Source organism: Schistocerca nitens, chromosome 2 (assembly GCF_023898315.1).
Source record: "Schistocerca nitens isolate TAMUIC-IGC-003100 chromosome 2, iqSchNite1.1, whole genome shotgun sequence".
In the NCBI taxonomy this organism is placed as follows: Eukaryota; Metazoa; Arthropoda; class Insecta; order Orthoptera; family Acrididae; genus Schistocerca; species Schistocerca nitens.
In genome coordinates, this window is record NC_064615.1 from 706,030,105 (window position 1) to 706,050,729 (window position 20,625).

Below are 20,625 nucleotides of genomic sequence, written 5' to 3' on the forward strand. Positions count from 1 at the left end.
TAATTACATTGAACTGGTGAACACTCACTTATTAATCCAGTGCTGATACTGGAAGGACAAACAGAGCATCTGGAATCGGACTTTCCTGGAAAAGTGTGAAGTCCTCTGAGAAAAGGCAGCTCAAAACTAGGGCATGGAAGATGTGATGGTATGCTAGCTGAAAGAGGAGCATCACTGTTTGCCAATGTCTGGTGAATGCAGCACATTGTCTGCTGCAGTTAGTGGAGGCAAACAAAGGGAGTGAATGATCAGTATTATTCCACAAAAGCTGTGGAATTAAAATCTATTCGTATCGTACACAATTAGCATGTGCATACTTGTGTATGTGGGAAGCATCTTGTACATTAGTTTCATTAAATACAAGTAGTATGATAGTTGTTTGCAGGTAGAATAGTTGCTAACATTTGCACTGAGGTAACTTAGTCCAGAAAACTGCTTACAGTAAAACATACTGATTGAAAATTATGTCCACACATTTAGCAGTATCATCTCCAGTAATATTTTGCAGTTGTCCTGTAATACACTGTTATACAGTTATCAAAATCCAATTTATGACAATTATACCTAAGGGAGACACACCAATACAATGTTAGACATATGAAGAGACACCAATACTACCTGAAATTCATGAATATATGACAAACACCCTTGTAAACGATAAGTCTGAATGTGGAATGGTATAAATTGTGAAGGCAATTCAGAGATACAGTTCCTCAATATAAATGTTGAAAACAAAGGTAATACTTGCATAATTCAATAAGGGGAACTTAGTTTTTTGTGTACTCATATTCATAGGAATGTAATTAAAGTATTTTCTGCAATTGGACAACTGTATCAGAAATACTGTTTCGAAGGCCACACCTTTATGCAACACAGAAATTACTGAAAGTGGAATGCTTAGGCGACACAATTGGACAACTGTATCAGAAATACTGTTTCGAAGGCCACACCTTTATGCAACACAGAAATTACTGAAAGTGGAATGCTTAGGCGATACTGTTTTTTTGCTGATTTAGTTATGAACCACATCTCTGGAAAACGCAATTTGCTGTATTGTTAAGCTCTCGAAGCAAGTATGTGTAATTATATTAATGTCAATGCTACAGTTGTAACCAAATAATGTGTATCAGGGAAAGAAAAAGCCTTAGTGTGAAACCATGGGAACACTACAATTTAAAGTATCTCAGTAGGATGCTATCTACTTTGCTGATGTGTGTTGGTGGAAAGCACTGCTCAGCTGTTATCAAGATGATGCCCAACAGTTATCCTCAGCCAGTTTTAAGCACCTCCTACTCTCTTGGTGGTGGTTCCTCTCGAAATGGAGAACAGTATTCATTTGCCTCCGCTGAAAGCAGCAGACACGCTGTACTCGCCAAACATCAGCAGCCAGTGAAGCTCCTTTCAGCTAGAAGGGGGGGGGGGGGGGGGGGAGGGAGAAGAAGACAGTTATTTTAACCACACACAATATTTCACTAGTCACTTGCTCAATAATCAATTTACCAATAACTGGCTATAAGTTATTAAATTATTGTATGAGCAGGAAGGGGGTGGGTGAGGCAATGGACCAGTCACATCGCTGCCATGGTGAATAGGAGTGATATTCCTAACATTACACCCCGTTCTCTAAACTATTAGCTGCACTACCAGTATTTGTAGTTTTATTTCTTTTACCAAAATGTTCCCCACTTGAATTTAAATAAATAATATACCCTGTACATACCTAAGAAATAATAATTAATGTGATGCTTTAAATGTTGTAATATTATCAATGAATGTAAATGAGAGAGAGAAGATGTTACACGACTATTATTTGCAAAATCTCCATCAATCATAACTTGTCAGTTCAAATGGAGGCCAACAGAAAGGAAACTGTGGCAATAATTTAGTCTTTGAGTAGTGTCATAGTGAAGATACGCCCTCTTGAAAAGAGCAGTAACTGGACATGGGCAGCTGCTGTTCGCGTCGCTGGGCGCACATAAAAAAAGTGTCACTGCTTCATAGGCATGTGCACTGGTGGCAACTGCAGTAGAGGCTTCATGTTGGGCACCTGTGGCCAGAGGCTGGGTGAAGGGCAGAGTGCTGGCAGCATTGCAGTCCCAGCCTGGGAGACTTGTTGGTCAGTTAGTAGACTCGTGACGGGTTTGGAGCGACATCAGAGGTAGTACTGGGTGGTGGCTTATTGGAAGCAGCATTGGACATGCCATCATCATCTGCATTGAGATTGGGGTCTGCAGTAGCTGAGAGAGAATCCATGTTAATGGTGCTGTCCTCATTGGCCAGGGATAACTCCACGACATAGACTGGCTTGATGTTGTCCATGGAGACAGTTCAAAGAAATGGAGATCGTCTTGTCCCCACATTGCAACACCAAGTGGGCCAGAGCACTGTGGGCGAAGTGGCAGCTGGTGGGCATCCACCTGAAGTATGTTGTTAGTATATGCTGAGAGGTCATAGTGAATGAAACTGTGGTGCTCGCCATAATACTGCAAAGGTATGGGTTGCAGCTGAGCCATGAAATTTTGCAGCTTTTGCTTGATGCCTGAGACTATGCTGTGAAGAGGAAGAGGGGCTGCTTCCAGAAAGCCTCCAGGGCAACAAGTGGTTGTCCATATACTAGCTCAGTGGCAGAAGTTTCTAGGTCGGCTTTGTGTGCAATATGCAGGCCCAGAAGTGCCAGGGGTAGGACAGCACCAAGTGTGTGGTGGAATTGTTACACCATGTCATTAGCAGCATGGTGATAGCTGGTAGAAAAATGGGTACTAGAGTTACAGGTGTCTGCCGAAGCACTGGAAAGTGCAGAGCTGAGGTGGCACCCGTGATCTGAAGCGAAGTGCTGTGGTGGGGGCATCCAAAACTGGACGCACAGGTCTGTATGAAGACCTCAGCAATGGTTTCAGCTGAAGTTCCAGTGTTCGGGGTTGTCTGTGGCCAGTGCAGAAATCAGTCAATAACTGTCAGAAATATCGACAGCCATTGGAGGAAGGTTGTGGACCGATGTCAACATGTATATGTGTGAATTGGTGTTGTATGGAAGAAAAGGCGGCAATGGGTGCATATACGTGCCGGCTGACCTTTTCACACTGGCACTGAATACTGGTTCGGGCCCAGTTGCTCCAGTCATGCAATGCCTGAGCAGACACAATGTTTCATCAGAGCTAGATATGTGAGTATGCCAGGGCATGTGACGCCGTGAACGCTGTCAGAGGCCTGCTTTCGGAAAGCTGGGGGGGAGGGGGGGGGGAGTTAGAGTTTTTTAATGTCACAGGATTGGATCAGGCGATCTGCCACAATGTTATTGATGCTGGCGACGTGCCGGATATACCAAACAGCTTCGTAGATCGCTCAACCCTAACAGTGTTGAGCATCAGATTGCTTGGCAGAATGAAAAGCAAATGGGCAGTTGCTTTGGCAACTGTGTGTGTGTGTGTGTGTGTGTGTCTGTGTGTGTGTGTGTGTGTGTGTGTTTTGTCTATTTCAGAACAAGGCCTTCTCGACAAAAGCTTGTGTGTTCAGTGGTCTTCTTGCTGTGCCTGTCTGTGACTCAACATATCTGCTATAGGGTAAGTAGCAATCTATCCTTTTCATAATAATGTTATTTTATGACTTCAGTGAGTCACACGATGAATTATGTTACCATCACATTTTTTTTAACTAATTTATATCACACACGCCTGTAATAGCAGACAGTAGCAGATGCATTCTGTATGATTTTCTTGCAGATAACTGAATGTAATTTGCTTTAGTTAGTTAATTCAATTGGCAAGTGACTTCAAATATGATTCCTACCCATCATTAATGGATGCTAATTTGTAATATTTTGATAATCACTGAAAAAAAAAATGACTGGAAGAAAGTGAATAAGTGGGGCTCAGTATCAATCGCTGGCAAAACTAAATAAAAAATAAAAAGAGAAAAAGAAGCATTGAAGAAAGTTCTGCACCTTGACATTTTTTAAAAAATGCCCAGAGAATTCAGGTAGGGAAGAAACACTTCTCAAATGAAACTGTAGAAGGCCAAGACAAAACAAGTCCACCAAAGATGAAGAAAAAACACAAAAGTGAAAACATTTATTGTATTCAGAAAGTCAGAGGACATTATTTTGTGTACCATGTACCGAGATAGAACATCACACTTCGTGGGACCTCATGGTTTCTCAGACTGGGAGCATTTAGAAGTAATTGCAGCTCATGAAAACTGTTCGAGGCACCGAGACTGTGTTTATAGGTTTAAAAACAGAAGCTGGGCTCTGGTCAGGACAGCTGGAAAATTGTTCACACAACTTGAAAATGAAGTGCAGTACTGGTGTAATGTGTTACAAAGAGTTATTGGTGATGATGAAGTACTTGGAAGTATTTTTAATGGTAACTTTTTAATACAAGTGGAACTAACTGCTGATGTTGAGCCATTTCTTCTAGCCACATGTCACAATACAAGGATTCTGGAAATGGAAAAACAACATACCTGTCTCTTGCTACGTATGAGGAAGTAATCAAAATCATGGGTGAGAGAATAGATGACTAAATAGTGGCAAAAATTATTGGCACTTAATATTATTCTGTCATTGCTGACTCATTGTGATGCATCCATGGAGGACAAAGTGTTTTGGCAGTGCAACAGGTGTGTGCAGAATAGTTCACAGAAGGCCATAGAACATGATGATAGGGCCAGGTCCCCCCACCCAGGTGACCACCCAACAAGATCTGACACCTCATCCGAATGGCATTGCAGGACAGATCTGCGTCCTCCTTGGCTCTAGCGCAACAGTGTACACATAATTCACTATCAATGGTGACAGTCCACTGCTGTTTATTAGAGTGTGGGTTGCATGCATGCTATCCACTACTCTGCCTAGTTTTGAAAAATGAGCAGAGACATGCTAGATGGCAATAGTGTAGGGAACAATGTCACTGGGGACGGGAATGGCATCAGATAATGTTTTCAGGAGAATCGAAGTTCTGTTTGTTGCCGCATTTTGATTTGTCGCAGACAGTGGGAGTGGCATCACAAGTGACTGCATTCTCACAAGACATACAGCATTAATTCAAGGCCTTATGGTACGGGGTGCTATTGGATACAACAGAAAATCATAGTTGCGTGTCCAGGCATTGTACAAAGTGTGACCTACATGAATGACAACCTGTAACCATACCCTTTCTGCATAACACCGCAGACACTGTTTCTCAGCAAGACAATGCACAACCACATGTTGCTGCATCAACTCGTGCCTTCTTGCTTTCATAGGATGCCAGCCTTCTGTCCCGGCCTGCCAAATAACCAGACCTGTCGCCTGTCGAAAATGTGTAGGATATGGTTAAATGATGGGTCCAGTGCTGTGATCCAGTGCCAGCCACCAAAGATGAACTTTGGAACGAGATGAATGCAGCATAGATGGCTATACCACAGGACTCTATTTGCGCCTCATATGCATCAATAACATCACACGTGGACCAAGTTATCAGGGCCGATGGCAAACCCTATGCCTACTAGAAGGCTGGGCTCCTGGTAAACTGTGGTGACTGAAATGCTAATGATTTCTGCAGATGTACATGTCCTGTTAATATGAATGTCCTATCTCTAGTCATTCGAGGTGTTCTGTGTTTTCTAACATGAATGTAAGAAATGTTTAATTTTTCAGTGGTTCTAGTCAGTGGTATGGAATCATTTAAGCAAACTTTTCAGTAAAGGCAATTTAACTGCTAAATCCCTCTCTACAACCTGATGATCTATTAGAGAAGCAGCTTGCATGAGCTTGAACAAAGATGACAAGTCGATTGTCAAATCACTGTTGTTAATCATTAAGAATGAAAGTGAAAAGTCTTTGTGGAAATTTGAAGCTAGAGGCATAATGAAGAAATTGTGTGGTTTTGAAACGTCTTTTATAACTAATTTGGGGTTCAGCTCTTGAAATATTGTGTTATCAGTAAGCAATTACAAGCAGCAGACATGGACATAGCCACTGTTCTAAAATTTTACAGTTCCTTCGTTGATTTCTTGGAAGAAATGAAAATGGGATATGAAGTTCTCAAGAGTCTAGGTCAGAAAAAAAATTTGAATCTCTCTTTAATATTGCTAAAATTCAACAAAGTGAAGTTCAGAATAAGAAATGCAATAAGAAAAGCAGAACAGTCTTTGATGAATCTGATTCTGATATTGAAGAAACCAATAAATCAGATGAGCTGGAGATATCTTTTCCTTTCTTTCTGCATAAATTATCTGAGAACTGAAAAAGAGTGTCTCCTTACAGGACCATGTAAGTTTTTCTCAGATCTTAAAAATCTAAATCCACTTGAAACCTTGGAAGATTCATCCAGGCTTCAGCAAGTTAACAGTTTGGGTCTAGAAGACCCAGCATTTATACTTGAATGTTTACACTAACCTCTGATGTAAAAAATCAAAATGAATCATATTCTTTTTCAGAACTGTCCAAGATACTAGAAGGTAGCAATTTACAGAATGTTTATGCAAATTTAAACTTAGCCCTTCAAATATACTTAGCCCTTCAAATATACTTGGGTACTCCTACTTCCAATTGCTCAACAGAAAGGTAATTTTCAAGTGTAAGATGCATAAATAATTATTTATGGACATCACAAAGACAGTATAATACTAGTTATCTTGGTGTCCTTGCTACGGAATCAGACTTGACAGTGAAGAAACCATAAACTTATTGATTGGCGACTCCATGGAGTGTCCTGTGCACCACAACCAGATAATGGATGTACTTAGGAGGAGAGACAGCATTGGTCGTATTTTTTTGTTTTATTAACCGCAAAATCGATTTTGCGGTTAATAAAACAAACAAATACGACCAATGCTGTCTCTCCTTCTAAATCATAAACTTATTTGCAAATGACAGGACAAGTGGAAACACTCCTTGTTATATAAATAATCAGTGTTTAGACCTTGGTATCTTTCTAAAAGTAATGTAAGTTGTTTGTATTGTTTTTGTTTTTAATTTTAATAAAAGCACAATTATAGTGTTTGTATTTATTGTATGACACTGTATCAAGAGATTTTTTGCCCAGGGACTGTAACAAAGCAGGTGGGTTTCTCGCTCCTCTCCTCCCTCGCCACTCCATCCCCCCCCCCTCCCCCACCCCAGCCCCCCCAAAAAAACTTTTTTCTTCTTCAGATACCTTTAGTAGTGTTATTTTCATGACATGCTCGGTAAAAAAACTCTTGAATGTTAACTCGGGGCTTAGCCAACTTAACTTTATTAGCCATGACATTCTTTTGATTAACTGGAATTACCTAGAAGACCAGGCTGATTACAAATACCACTAATATAAAACTTTGTTACCAATTTTCATATGTAAACATATATCTGATTGCTAATTCCCTGATTATATAGATGAAAAAGCCATGCAGAGCACTGTCGCATTTATACAGCTAATGTTGAAAATATGTTAGCATGTTCTGCCCTCATTTAGCTCTGGAGTAATTTAGTATTCTGAACTAAAACATTGTTTTTGAAATAGAATCCCACATCTTGGCAAACTATACTGTGTAATGCAATAGAAATCAGGGTTACGTCTAAAAATCCCTGTTAAAACAATTATATTTCCACTATTTGGTTAATCAGGTATGTAAATTTTTAATTGTAACTAAAAAAAAAAAAAACAGCAAACAGCAGCAGCTCACTTCAGTTAACTATGGTAAGTTTAAAGAGAGGCTGCTGGAAGACATTTTAGTCAGTCTGCAGAAGATTGAGAAAGTACAAGATCTTTGTCCATCAATTCGGGAACGTATTGCAGACAAGTTAGCATAATTCCCAATAATTTCACATCCGGGAGGTCATTCGGTAACTTAGTGATTGTTTTAAATTACTGATTGGATGTGAATATGTAATTAGTATCAGAGGCGGTACCAGTAGTGCTCTCTGTAATAATAGGAACAGAATATTAGCAGCGTTATTTCCAAATTATACTTACTGTGCATCACATGTTTGTTTTTATATGAGTGTCCACTTTGATGAACAGTGCAATTAGTGAATGTGTTAATGATTTATTTTCCACACATGAACTTTAGTGTCATTTCAGAGTTACGTTACTGCACTCGTTCAATCACATTCTAGGATATCAATCAAGTGTAGTATGTTGGCTAGCTGTTTATCTGTACATAAATTGTAATAGATGATACTCAATCTGGCCATATGCAGTAGTTCATTCAGCAATCAAAGTGAAAGTAAAGTGTTTGAACTGCATATCCTCTGTGGGCCCCATTATTCCTAGTATCCTAGTAGTCTCCACTACGAACTTCTCAGACAGATTCAGCAAAGGCACTGCTGCCAACGACGTATTTTTACAGGTAAATACAGCTATGCTTCTGGGCATCAGGAGTCCTATAGAAGGGCCTTTGTATACCAAATCAAAACATCTTTGTGTGCAGCGAGAATGCATAGACACAAAGTGTCGGACTGCTCATTTCACCTCTAGAACAATACATTGTTATGTATTCTGTAATGGTGGGTTAGTTTTTCAGTGGGATTCTGTGAAGTAATTTAACTTTCTTCCAGTGATGTTCAACAACTGTAAAGCTGCCATATTCTTACACATGCACAAGAAATATTTTCTATAATTGCTGTCTTTTTATCAGTAACACTCAATAACCTGAGGTTTGTACTATAAGTTCTGAAAATTCTGGTAGATCCCTTGGTAATGAACAAAAAGCATCTCCTATCACATTGTCCACAAACATATACTACTTCAAAATATTTTTCTGCATGAATAAGGACCAATGCGTCAGGTGTGCGTGAAGCACTTTACCCGTCTCAAGAAAACTTAGCTTGACGATAACAGAAAATTTTAATGTGTTTGCCATAAACATAGTAATTAATTTTTTTTTTAATGCCCAGACTATGGACAGAGTTTCCAGCAGAACAGGCTCATTCACTTTCAGGAAGTGCATGAATAGGAAAACTTCTTACATCGACATAATATTTATCATTTTCCTCACAAAACTGAAACAGACATGCCCGCAATTCTGAGTAAGAGGCATCAGTGACAATACAGAAATCTTTTGACGTGTCAGAGTGATGTAAAATGCCAGAATTCGCTAGAGTATGTTTGATTGCATCAAAGTCCTCTTGACAGTTCTTTGACCAACTCCATGGTGCACTATTGTTTTTAATAAACTTAATGAGAAGTTGATCAGACAGAAAACGTCTAAAAATTAACATAACTCTAGAAATGCGTTATGCTGCTTCCTTGTTCTGGGAATAAGAAAATTCCCCATTGCACTAAACTTATCCGGATCTGGTGCTATACCTGTAGAAGAAATCGCACGGGTTATACCTGCCGAAGAAACATGACTCAGAAATAGGAGCTCGTCTTTCCCAAAATTTGAGTTTTGGAGATTTGCTATGACTCCTGCGTTCGAAAACTTCTGTAATGTCCTCTCTAGAGAATCAATATGTTTTTTCCAAGTAGGAGTGGCTAAGGAACTTACACCATTGAATTTTTGTAGTCGTTTGTCTAAATTATCTGATCTAGTACGAACTGCAACACTGATTTTATTAACTGACCCTACATCTAGTACAAGACTTGCTGACATCACATTTACTGCAACACCTTTGTTAATAACAGGTGTAGTCGAAATTCTTCCCACGACAGCGATAATAATAGCTTGAATTATATTGAAACTTTAAAAAGAGCAGTCAGTGCTATGTTGCTAACCCCTGCCGCAAGCGATGACGGGAATGGAAGCTGGCGGTGGAGCTGATTTGTGTAGCCAATAAGAACGATGTGCTGGTTTCAAACGCGGGAGAAACAAATATTGCATTTTTCACAACATCCTTAGCATTGTACATTAAGTAGTGCGTTTCACAGAGGAACATTAATACACAAAACACGAAATAAACGATTTATCACAAGTGGTATCACCATAATCTTGGAGATCTGACGTGTCTGTGGAACAAAACAAGATCTTATTTTTATCGAATACATATTTCTCTTCTTCGTATTTAAGAAACGCCATGTATCACAAGTCACAAATGACACTTCGTAAATAAAAGGAAGCGATACGTGTATGGCAAAAAAAATCCTATTATTTATTTACATAGACGAACTACATCTCCAAGAAAATTAAAATATAGGAATAACGAAGGAATTCCAGAAAAAAATAAAACCTTTATTTTATTTTATTTTTTTTTAATTCCACCAAATCACACAAGAGCTTGCACACTGTTGCTTCACTCTTCATAAAATGCATAAATAAATCCTGCTTTTGAGAGTACCTTCTGCGCCACACGTTTTCAAACAAGTAACCGTCAAAACGTTTTTTGGCACTGACTGGTGCCGTGGAGAGATTGCCTTATGGCATTCCAGGTGCGTTCGATACTACTGGTGTGTGTAACCATTTCGGGATCCTTAAAGGTCACTTTATGGTTTACAGGAAAATGCTTCAATCCTTCATCGTACAAACACTCGGAAATCACAGTCGTCCGTGGAAAGATGTACTCTTTATTTCACCGAACAGCACCGCCCTTCGTATGTTTTTGAAGAAACACTTGTGGGTTCCTCTTTCGATTCCTCCGAAAACCCACCTTCTCTCTCTCTCTCTCTCTCTCTCTCTCTCTCCCTCCCTCCCTCCCTCCCTCTCTCCCTCCCTCCCCCCTCCCCCCCCCCCGCCCTCTCTCTCTCTCTCTCTCTCTCTCTCTCTCTCTCTCTCTCTCTCTCTCTCTCTCTCTCTTTTTACTGTACCTCTGACATTTTATTCTCTCAAGTAAAGCTTCGTCGATCTCGACAATGACTCCATCCCCACCAAGTTTCTCAATTTCGTTTAACACACCTCAATACATACATCTCGCAGAAGCTTATCCAGTCCGCTACTGTCTTCTCAGGTAGCTGTAGTTCAAAGGCAATAAAAAAGTTACTGCATCCTTTGACCCAGAGACAAGTTAATTGCAGAATTTTTGAGATATTTAACTTGCTTCCCTCATTTTCACCATACCACGCGCTGGGGTTACGACAATTTGCTTTTCTTGTTGTTAAAACAGCAGCACGATAATTTGCCACCCCGCGCGCAGTACAGTCTTCGCAGCCAACTCCCCACAATAGCAGGGCGCCGCGCGCTACGCTGACCTGTGCGCTCCGGCTGCCACAATTCGACGATCCCAGTGTTGAACGAGTCCGGTATGTTACGCTAGGCGCTCTCTCTGCGGTCCGCGCCGCGTCCGGCGCTGTCTGTGGAGTGCGCTGACCAATTGAAGTGGCTGTTCCGAACGCTGTGTGCATACTTTGTGGTTATTATCCGCTGTCAATATTGCTGAATTAAGTTCTGAATGATGTCCAGGCCGTGCTAGACGTTTTATCTTCCGATTGTCGTCATTTAAGTCCTTCTATGAATTAGGACGTTCTGTTACCGTGGTGTGCCGTCTTAGGCGTTCCATCCGAAGTCCTCGCCCCATGGGGCGGCTGCAGTGTAATTTTCAGGCCGATGGTGTTCAAATTGCCTTTCGAGACTCGAAAAACGTCCTCAGATATCGTCTGCTGTCTGAGGTACCATTTCACGTGCATCTTTTATTACATGAACTGGGCTGCTATTTCTAATTCCGTCTTCATATTTGTGTTCCTTGGTGTCTTGATGTTGCCTCCGTTGTGCCTTCAGCAGATCGAGCCGAGCTCAGCTGGAAACAGGTCTCCCGGTTAATCAGATTCTCCGCTACCTTAACAGATTCAATCATTCTACGAAATATATTAAAGCCAAGATTTTAACACAACATCGAGATACTGGGCCAGCGGTCTCAAAGGATCTATTGAGATTAAGGTCGCGGAGAATCTTGTTGATCGGAACACCGATTTCCAGCTGATCTCGGCTTGAAACCCGGCACTCGATCTTCTTAAGGCGAAACGGAGGCACCATCAAGACACCGAGGGCCGCAAGTATGAAGATGGAATTAGTACATGTAACAAAACGACACACGTGAAATAGTAGCTCGGACAACAGACACAATATCTGAGGACGTTCTTCAGAGTCTCGAACGGCAATTTGAACACCATCGGCCTGAAAATAACACTGAAGCCGCTCCTGGGAGGCAAGAACTTCGGACGGGACGCCTAACACGGCACACCATGTAACAGAGTCCTAATTCACAGGAGGACTGAAATGACAACTGGAAGATGAAACATCTAGCACGGCTTGGACGTCATTCAGAACTTAATTCAGCAATACTGACAACGGACAATAACCACAAAGTACGCGCACAGCGTTAGGAACAGCCGTGGTTAGAAGAAAACGCTACAGCCACTGCTATTGGTCGGCGCTGCCGTGACTTATATTAGGCTTCTTGCCTAGTTGATGCGTAGGTTAAGCGGCCTACACTGCTGTTCCTACAGCTTCCTATGTGTTCTTCTTCCATCTCTTTCTTGAATTGTCGTCTGGTTGTCACTATTGATGTCTTCTTCTTCTTTTGCTGCTGGTGCGTGGTCGCTACTCGCGCAGCAGGTCCGGCCAGCGTGTGGTCGGTCGCCAGTGGACTTGATTTCCAAGTCCCCTGACGAGTTTGTCGGCTTCACTCGTTGCCGCGTAAAAACTTGCCGCTGCTTGTCGGAAGCGCTGTTCGAGTGGCGGTATTCCGGCAAGTTCGTGCAATTCCCTCGTTGGGAAATCGCGTGGCAGGTGCAGTGCGAGCCTGAGGGCTTTGTTCTGCACGGTCTGGAACATCTTCACTGAGGTGTCGGCTGCGTTTCCCCAGACAACGGCAGCGTACTCCAACACTGGCCTGATTAGTGTTACATAGAGTGTTCTGCCGCAGTCTGGAGGTAGTGTCGACTCTGGGTTCAGCAGGCGAATCCTGGACAGCGCCTTTGCCCGCACCTCCCGAATATGCGCCTTCCATGTCAGGCGCCTGTCGAGGGTAACGCCTAGTTGTCGACCAGTACGTGACCATGGTATGGGGCCACCCGTGATCTGCACCTGCCTGACGTCCGCTGGCACCTTCTTCCATGTGAAAATCAGCGCCTGGCTCTTGCCTGCGGTGAATTTGAGCCACCATTTGGCGACCCATGCTCCTAGCTCGTCGCAGGCGGCGTCGCAGCAGTTGCGCATTCACTCTCCTCGCGAACAGCGCGGCGCACGCCACTGACAGACCGGCAGACGCGGCGCGAACCGCAGAGGGAGCGCCTAGCACAACATAGGCACAAATACTGGACTCGCACTCTGGAATCAGTGTCACACAGTACCTGAAAAAGACTGGGTCACGCAGTTGAAATATTGGGCAGGAAAGATACAAAAAATTTGCCATAGACAATGTGCACACGTGGATTTGCATACCTCGTTAGTTCGTGAAGCTTTTCTCGTCCATGAAAACAACAGAAAATGAAGAAAGTTCCAATTTTTTTTTCTTCAGCCCCCTGAATAGTAATTCCAGTTATGACGGTACGGAAGTAAGTGCAGCCCAACACTTAGTCCCCGAGTGGAAAAAAGAATTTCCAACCCAGCTGCGCATCACACTCGGGTCCTTTCATTTGGCAACCCGCCACGCTAATCACGCAGCTACTGAAGCTAATGAGGGGTGCGCTCTAGAATGGTACATTAACGTAGAAATCACTTCCAGCATCATGTTTCCATGCTTCATTTGAAAAGAAAACCTGTAAATACGGAAGCTAAATAAGCGTTTACATACTTTTGAGTTAGTTGATACTTCTTATGTCTTAGCATTGAACTCTGAATGCGTTATCAGCAACCATATAAGCTTCGGTGTTCAGCCATCGCCTTGTAGGAGAGTATCGCAAGGCGACCCAGGCATTACTACTCTCCTCCCAAAAGCTCGGCGCTCCCACTACACTCATCAATCAGACACAAGCCATCCGCTAGTTCACTACTCTCCACCACTCTCACGGATTGGATAATAAGGTAGCTCACTAGTTCACTGCTCCCCACCATTCTCAGGGGTCAGATCTCAATGTAGCTCACAAGCTCTGTTCTCTCCAGCACACGTCCGGATCAGACTGCAAGGTAGCTCACCGCTCCGCACCGTGTTCACAGATGAGCTCGCGCGGAGCAGATCACACAGTGGCTTCAAGTGTCAATTTGTTCTCTGTGCTTTGGCACAGTCATACAGCTTACAGCTTGCTTTCCTGACTAAACACCTTTCCATTCAAGTTCAGCTGTTTATAAAAATAACAGTATGTGTAACACATGATTATTTTGACATGTGTGATAGTCAATGTATACAGATTGTCTCAGGAGGAATGGCCATTTGAAGCAGAGAACTAAGTATGGATATATGCCATATTCCAAAGTGTTTTGAGATGGAATACATTTAAAGTTACTCGAAATCCGCGCCCTGTAGCGAAAATGTATCGCAAATTAAACTACATTAAATTTCCCATACAAAGGTCCTATTATTCTTTATTTAGGACTTATAAGAAGAGAGCGACCAAATAATGATCTCAAGCGATGCATTTTGTAAACGAATTTGAGGTAGTTTCCTGAGTTGATAGCCCACTTCTTCTACACCACTGCCGTACATTGTGAACAATGACAATGTACTGAATAATAAAGAAAATAAATAACAATGTGCATTAAATATACAGTTAACGCATAGTGTGTAGTGGGGCGATCACTCTGTTGTAGAAATATCTCAAAAGCCAAGATCGCTTAAATACTGTATACTGAATAACCGGTTTCAACACACTAAAGGTGGCATCATCGGATCTGTGAAGATATAACATGACAGGTTTGAGGGAGGGCTTACACGAGTTACACTATATACATTACCATTAGTACAGTACCACATACCTGAATGTAGATTAACATTTATAAACCATTTGGATATAACAATACATGAGGCAGACCAGCTGATGTAAAATCATTGTCACAAAAAATAAAAATGAAACTGCTCTCATGGTCATTCTTTTCCATAAGATATGAAAAACCGAAGTCACGAGATAAAACTATTTGGTACATGACTGGTGTTCGACTAACAGTCGCCATCACACTGCCCTATTCCGCGTAGGTTTACCTGTCGCGATTCTACTGGTTCACAACCGGCCACTAGATAGCGCTGTCCAAGCAGTGCACACACAGTCCCACGGTATAACCACTCATTGATACTACAATACAACTTTACTATTACTGCTAATCGAATACTCATGCAAAGCACACTTTCGCAAACACTTACTTAACATACCATGCGTGCTATGCATACTATACATACTATACCTACTATAAAGTACGTAAATTACAGAGTAAAAACATCTGAAGCAAAGGCCTTATCCATATTAGCGCCATACAAAACTACATATTATAATTCAACCTTATTTATAAATGGAAGTCAGGAATTTACACATAAAACTTCCTGGCAGATTAAAACCGCGTGCCGGACCGAGACTCGAACTCGGGACCTTTGTCTTTAGCGAGCAAGTGCTCTACCAACTGAGCTTTCACAAGCACGACTCACGCCCCGTCCTCGCAGCTTTACTTCCGGAAGGTAGGAGACGAGGTACTGGCGGAAGTAAAGCTGCGAGGACGGGGCGTGAGTCGTGCTTGGGTAGCTCAGTTGGTAGAGCACTTGCCCGCGAAAGGCAAAGGTCCCGAGTTCGAGTCTCGGTCCGGCATACAGTTTTACTCTGCCAGGAAGTTTCATATCAGCGCACACTCCGCTGCAGAGTGAAAATCTCATCCGGTATTTTACACATAGTAAGCTGTTCATAACATGACTTAGATACAATGTGACGAGTGATTAAAACCTATATACTGGGCTTTACCTGTCTGGGCACTACGGTCTTAGGTATTGTAGGCGCTACAAAAAGTACTGGGGCCACTCATAGAACAGCTGTATAGTAGTGCAAAATGCTAACTTGGTGAGTTTACGCTTCTATTCATGTGTCAATCACATAATACGAGTACTCGGGAAAATACACAGCTTTAAGGACCAATGAATCGTTGATAGTAGCCCTTTATTTTAAAAGCAGGGGCAAGCAAGCTTACACTCTCTCCTATACACAAATTTTCCGTACTTCTTTACTGAAAACGATGAGAAGCGCCGACATCGACGATCGCATGCACCGCGCCGCCGCCGCCGCCGCCGCCGCCACGCACGCCATATGCACAGTCCACAAGTCCGTGCCTCAGATGCAGTACTACAGTGCAGCGTAAGTTTGTTTCATTTAAATTCGTTGGTATTTTTTAGCTCGTGAGGGTATTATTTTTATCGGCTAAGTTATCGTCGACAGCATGTACAGGGGTTGGACGAAAATATGTAAACACTGCGAAAAATGCATGCTTGGACATAAATTCATATGCTATCCAAGCCTGCACTGTTCTACTTCACGACGAGCGGCAATTGCCCAGTGTCCTCAGTGCGTTGCAAGTGCCAGTGGCTGTCAGGACAACGTTGTGTGTAGTTGCGAGTGCATAATGCATTATGCATTGTGGATTATGAGCCAAGTGAATTCGAATGTGGGCAAATTGTTGGTGTTAGTATGGTGAGTGTTTCCATAATCAAGAGTTCGGTGATTCATGAGGCATCATATCGAAGATTTATACCGCATGTTAAGTGACTGTTTTTTTCCAAAACTGTTCTGTAACGTATATACAATCAGAATACGTATATAGACTATTTAATTAATCGGCATCAAGAAATAAAAGTACTAGTGATTATCGGCAGTCAGTTGTCGTAATGAACATTTTACTCGAATTTGCATGTTTTATGTACGAGGACTTTGAAAGCACATGTGGATGATGTGACAGTGCTAGGGCGAGCAGCAGAGTCATTTGGCAAACACAGGAACTACCCTCAAAGCAGTTTTCTGAAGGACTTGGCGGGAAGGCTGCAGGTCAGTGCCATGCAGTCCGCCAGACTCTATTTTTTTTTAGCATCGTCCTTAAGTACCGGACTCACAGCAGGCAACAAAGATACAATCTCATCCGACGTAAGGCCCGAAGTAGCGACGTTTCAGGGCCCATAAATGGAAAGAGAAGAAGCTCGGTTTTTAGCAACGTCCAGGAATGTATTACTGCACCCAAAACGTAGAAAGCTGTGTTTCGTTCGATCGCTTGAGCAAACTTATAGAAAATGGAGTGAGAACCCATAGTTTGGGGTGCCTTTGAAAGCATGAGATGCCACTGAACGTTGACTTCACAAAAACTAAATGTTCATGCACACAAGAATTGGCTAATGTAAATAAACCGTAGCTTAAAGAGAGAAACTCAACTGTACCGATGTGGACTCACCTCACTGGTCAAAGAAAGGGGTAGGAAGAATGTGAAACGACGCCTTTCAGCGCTAAATGGTTAGACAAGCGTGACTGGTTAACCACCCGAAAAAAAAAAAAAACTCAGGGAAGGGGACCAGCATTTTCTCAGGAGTATTTTTATAGGTCGACACTTGGAACGTCTGTAGCCTAGACAATCGAACAGAGTAAATGGTGCAAAATGCAGAAACACGAGTTTTCCTTTGAGTAAGCATTCGATACAAAATTACTTCTTCACTGGCAGTCCTCAGGTCTTGATCGCTGAGAACCTCCCTTCATCGCTTGATATCCAGGAGCCTCTATTGCAGTGCTAATGAGCTGACGGGCTTCAGCAGACGGTCTGATTTGACTAAGCTGCAGACGATTGTCATGGGTGCGCCATAAACGACTGATTCTGCCGCTGCTTCAGCCTAGATCAAACCACGACCAAGAGATGATGTGTGGACACAGTAAAGTCGTTTTTATAGAATTTCAATAATTTCGAACTTCAGTTTGAAACTTGCATTCAGATTCAAATGATCAGTTTGCTTTCAACTCTGGACACAGAGGCAACACATTTATGATTTATACTGACATTACGACCATCACGTTGCAACTTCACAGCTGCAGTTGTTTCATTTACGCAATTAATAGAAACTTACCACAGATCCTTTTATCAGATGTGCCATGGTTTTACTTTCATATTATTGTTACTTGTCAAACCTTTTACGAGTCAGTTTAACAGAATAAACCGAATTCATGGTAATTCTTGCTTCATATAATAGTCATCGAAGTCCTGATTCATTATTTTGGAAGGTTTCTAATTAATTTATATCAGATGACAAGGTCAGTTTACATACCTCCAGTTTAGAAGACGACCTGGCCTCCCTACATGCATACTAACCCAGAACGCGATCCACTGAACCAACCGCATAGCATTACTCCTGTATGCTGATAGAGATAGTTATCATACATGTGATTACAGTGTTGCCATATTGATGATTTTTAACGCCCCTTCACTGCCGAAAATATGCGCAGGACGAAATTTTGTGACAGACAATTTTGTATATTATGTGAGGAATCGCGCTACGAAGTCCGAGTGCGCTGATTTTTTTCATCCTGTATAATATGATAGCCTGAATGAAATCATAGAATGGTTGTGACTAGCAGTGGCGGCTCTTGTGTAAGAGCACAAGGGCACGTGAACACCCTAACTTTTGACACCTGGAATATTTATTGGTTATTCTTCTTTGAATGCTATTAAACGCATTGTAGATGCGGTAATCTGAAATACACGGCACTAAATCTGCCGCACTGTGCTACATTGCTAGTCCAGTCTCGGTGAAACTTGGCATCAAGGTCCCGAACACACCTTCACTTATGCACGTTATAAGGAGCTTCTGCGCATGCGCAACTGGCATGATGTAATTCCCTTATGGATCAAATACATATGGATTTGATAAACAATGTGTGCGGTTCACTACGTGCACTGTTAGCCTTTACCACTCAACTACAAGTTTACGTCAATGCCACCAGGTGATAGCACACTGTAGCAGACTATTATAACGTTCGCTTGGCATAAATCCAGGTAGGTGGTAGCACACTCCACAGATATGCCAATTTACTCACTATATAGTAAATTAGACCAGACATCAGTATATGTTATAGGTATACTGATAGAAAAACCTATTTTGTGAGATTCTGAATCAGCTGTAGTACAGGGTGACACAGAATAATGGGAATGTTTGAAACGAGTAGTGGCAGCCATGCGCAGGTGGCAGCACTGCAAGTTTGTGACAGCGAGTAAGCAGTCCGCCATTTCAATAATCATGGATTATTGGAACGGACACAGCATGCGTTAGCCATAAAAATGTTTTATAAAAATAATGATAGTTTGGTGGCGGCGCAGAGGGAGTTTCGACGTTTTTATAATTTAGGACGTCATGATGCCGTTCTGTCGAAACGCGTGGTAAAATGTTGGATTAAAAACTTTGAAGAGATTGTATCTACCCTCAAGAAGAAACCAACAGGATGACCAAGAAGTGTGCGTTCTCCAGCGAATATTGATGTTGTACGCGAGTCCGTCTTAGGGGGAGCCCACGGCGTTCAATTCGTAAGCAAACAGCAGGGGTTGGAATGTTCCGAGAGAGTGTTCGCAGAATTCTTCATTTTGATTTAAAATTTCATCTTTACAAACCACAGATGGTGCAACAATTGAAGGACAACGATTACCGGTTACGATTTGGATTCTGTCAACAAATGATAACAAAAATAAACAATACCGATGAATTTCTAAACAAATTGTGGGTATCAGATGAGACACATTTTCATCTCACAGGTTATGTGAATAAACAGAATTGCTGTTACTGGGAGTAAACAAATCGTAATGACGTTCGCGAGCGCCCTTTACACGATAGTAAAGTGACAATATGGTGTGGTGTTTCATCACATCGGATTATCGGACCGTATTTTTTTCGCAAATGAACAGGGAAACACCATAATTGTCAATGTCGATCGTTACGTGGAGATGTTACGAACTTTCGTTAACCTGCATTGAACAACTTTCCAGACGTTCAACAGGACGGAGTGACATCAAACACTGCACGGCAATCAATGGCATATGTGCGAGAGTTGTTTGGAAACCGTGTGATCTCACGGTTCGGTAACACTGTGCACGTAATACTTAGGAAAAAATACAGAGTGAGTCACAAGGATTTCCCCCGGTTTCTGGAGGATACTACTTAGGTTATTTGCAACAAAAAAGTAAATAAACTAATCGGATCAGATTCATAATTAAGGAGCTACAGTAATTGAAAAACTCAGGAAAATGGCAAAAAGGACTTTCATTGTAGGATTTCACTATCAAAAACGCACGTAATAATTAATTAAAAGAATTTTGTAGCAGTCTCTTCCATTCAGAGTGGATTTAAAGCAAGTATTCAAAATTTCCTCCCTGCATTTGAAGGCAAAGATTCGCACGGGAGTGAACTGCGCGAGTAGCATTTCGTAACTTCACATGCTCGTTCCTTATTGACATTGCGGCATCAAAAATACGTTGCAGCAATTCTTCTCATGTTTCCCCCTTAAATTCGTACATGATGTCTTTCATTGGAGACAGAAGAAACAAGTGTAGGGCTGTGATGGATGAAAATGGCAATATTTTGGATGACGATGATGAAGTTGCAAGAAGATGGAAACAATATATAGGAAAACTGTACAGCGGACCAGACCTGTCTGAAAACATCATGGAAGAAGAAACAGAAGTAGATGCACACAACATAGGTGAACCTATATTAAAGGAAGAGTTTGAACTAGCTCTGAAAAAATTGAAAAACAACAAATCGCCTGGTATAGACAATATCCCAGCCGAACTTCTGAAATCTGGAGGAGCAAAACTGAATCAGGAGTTGTATAATCTTGTTTTCAACATGTACGAACAGGGTAAAAT

General features: G+C 41.8%; 1 non-coding gene across 1 annotated transcript; it reads left to right on the top strand.

The window, feature by feature from the left end:
* Positions 1-15,486: 15,486 nt before the first annotated feature.
* Positions 15,487-15,561, top strand: Trnas-cga (transfer RNA serine (anticodon CGA)). Its single transcript has one exon. It is a non-coding gene; the product is annotated as a tRNA-Ser (tRNA).
* Positions 15,562-20,625: the final 5,064 nt, after the last annotated feature.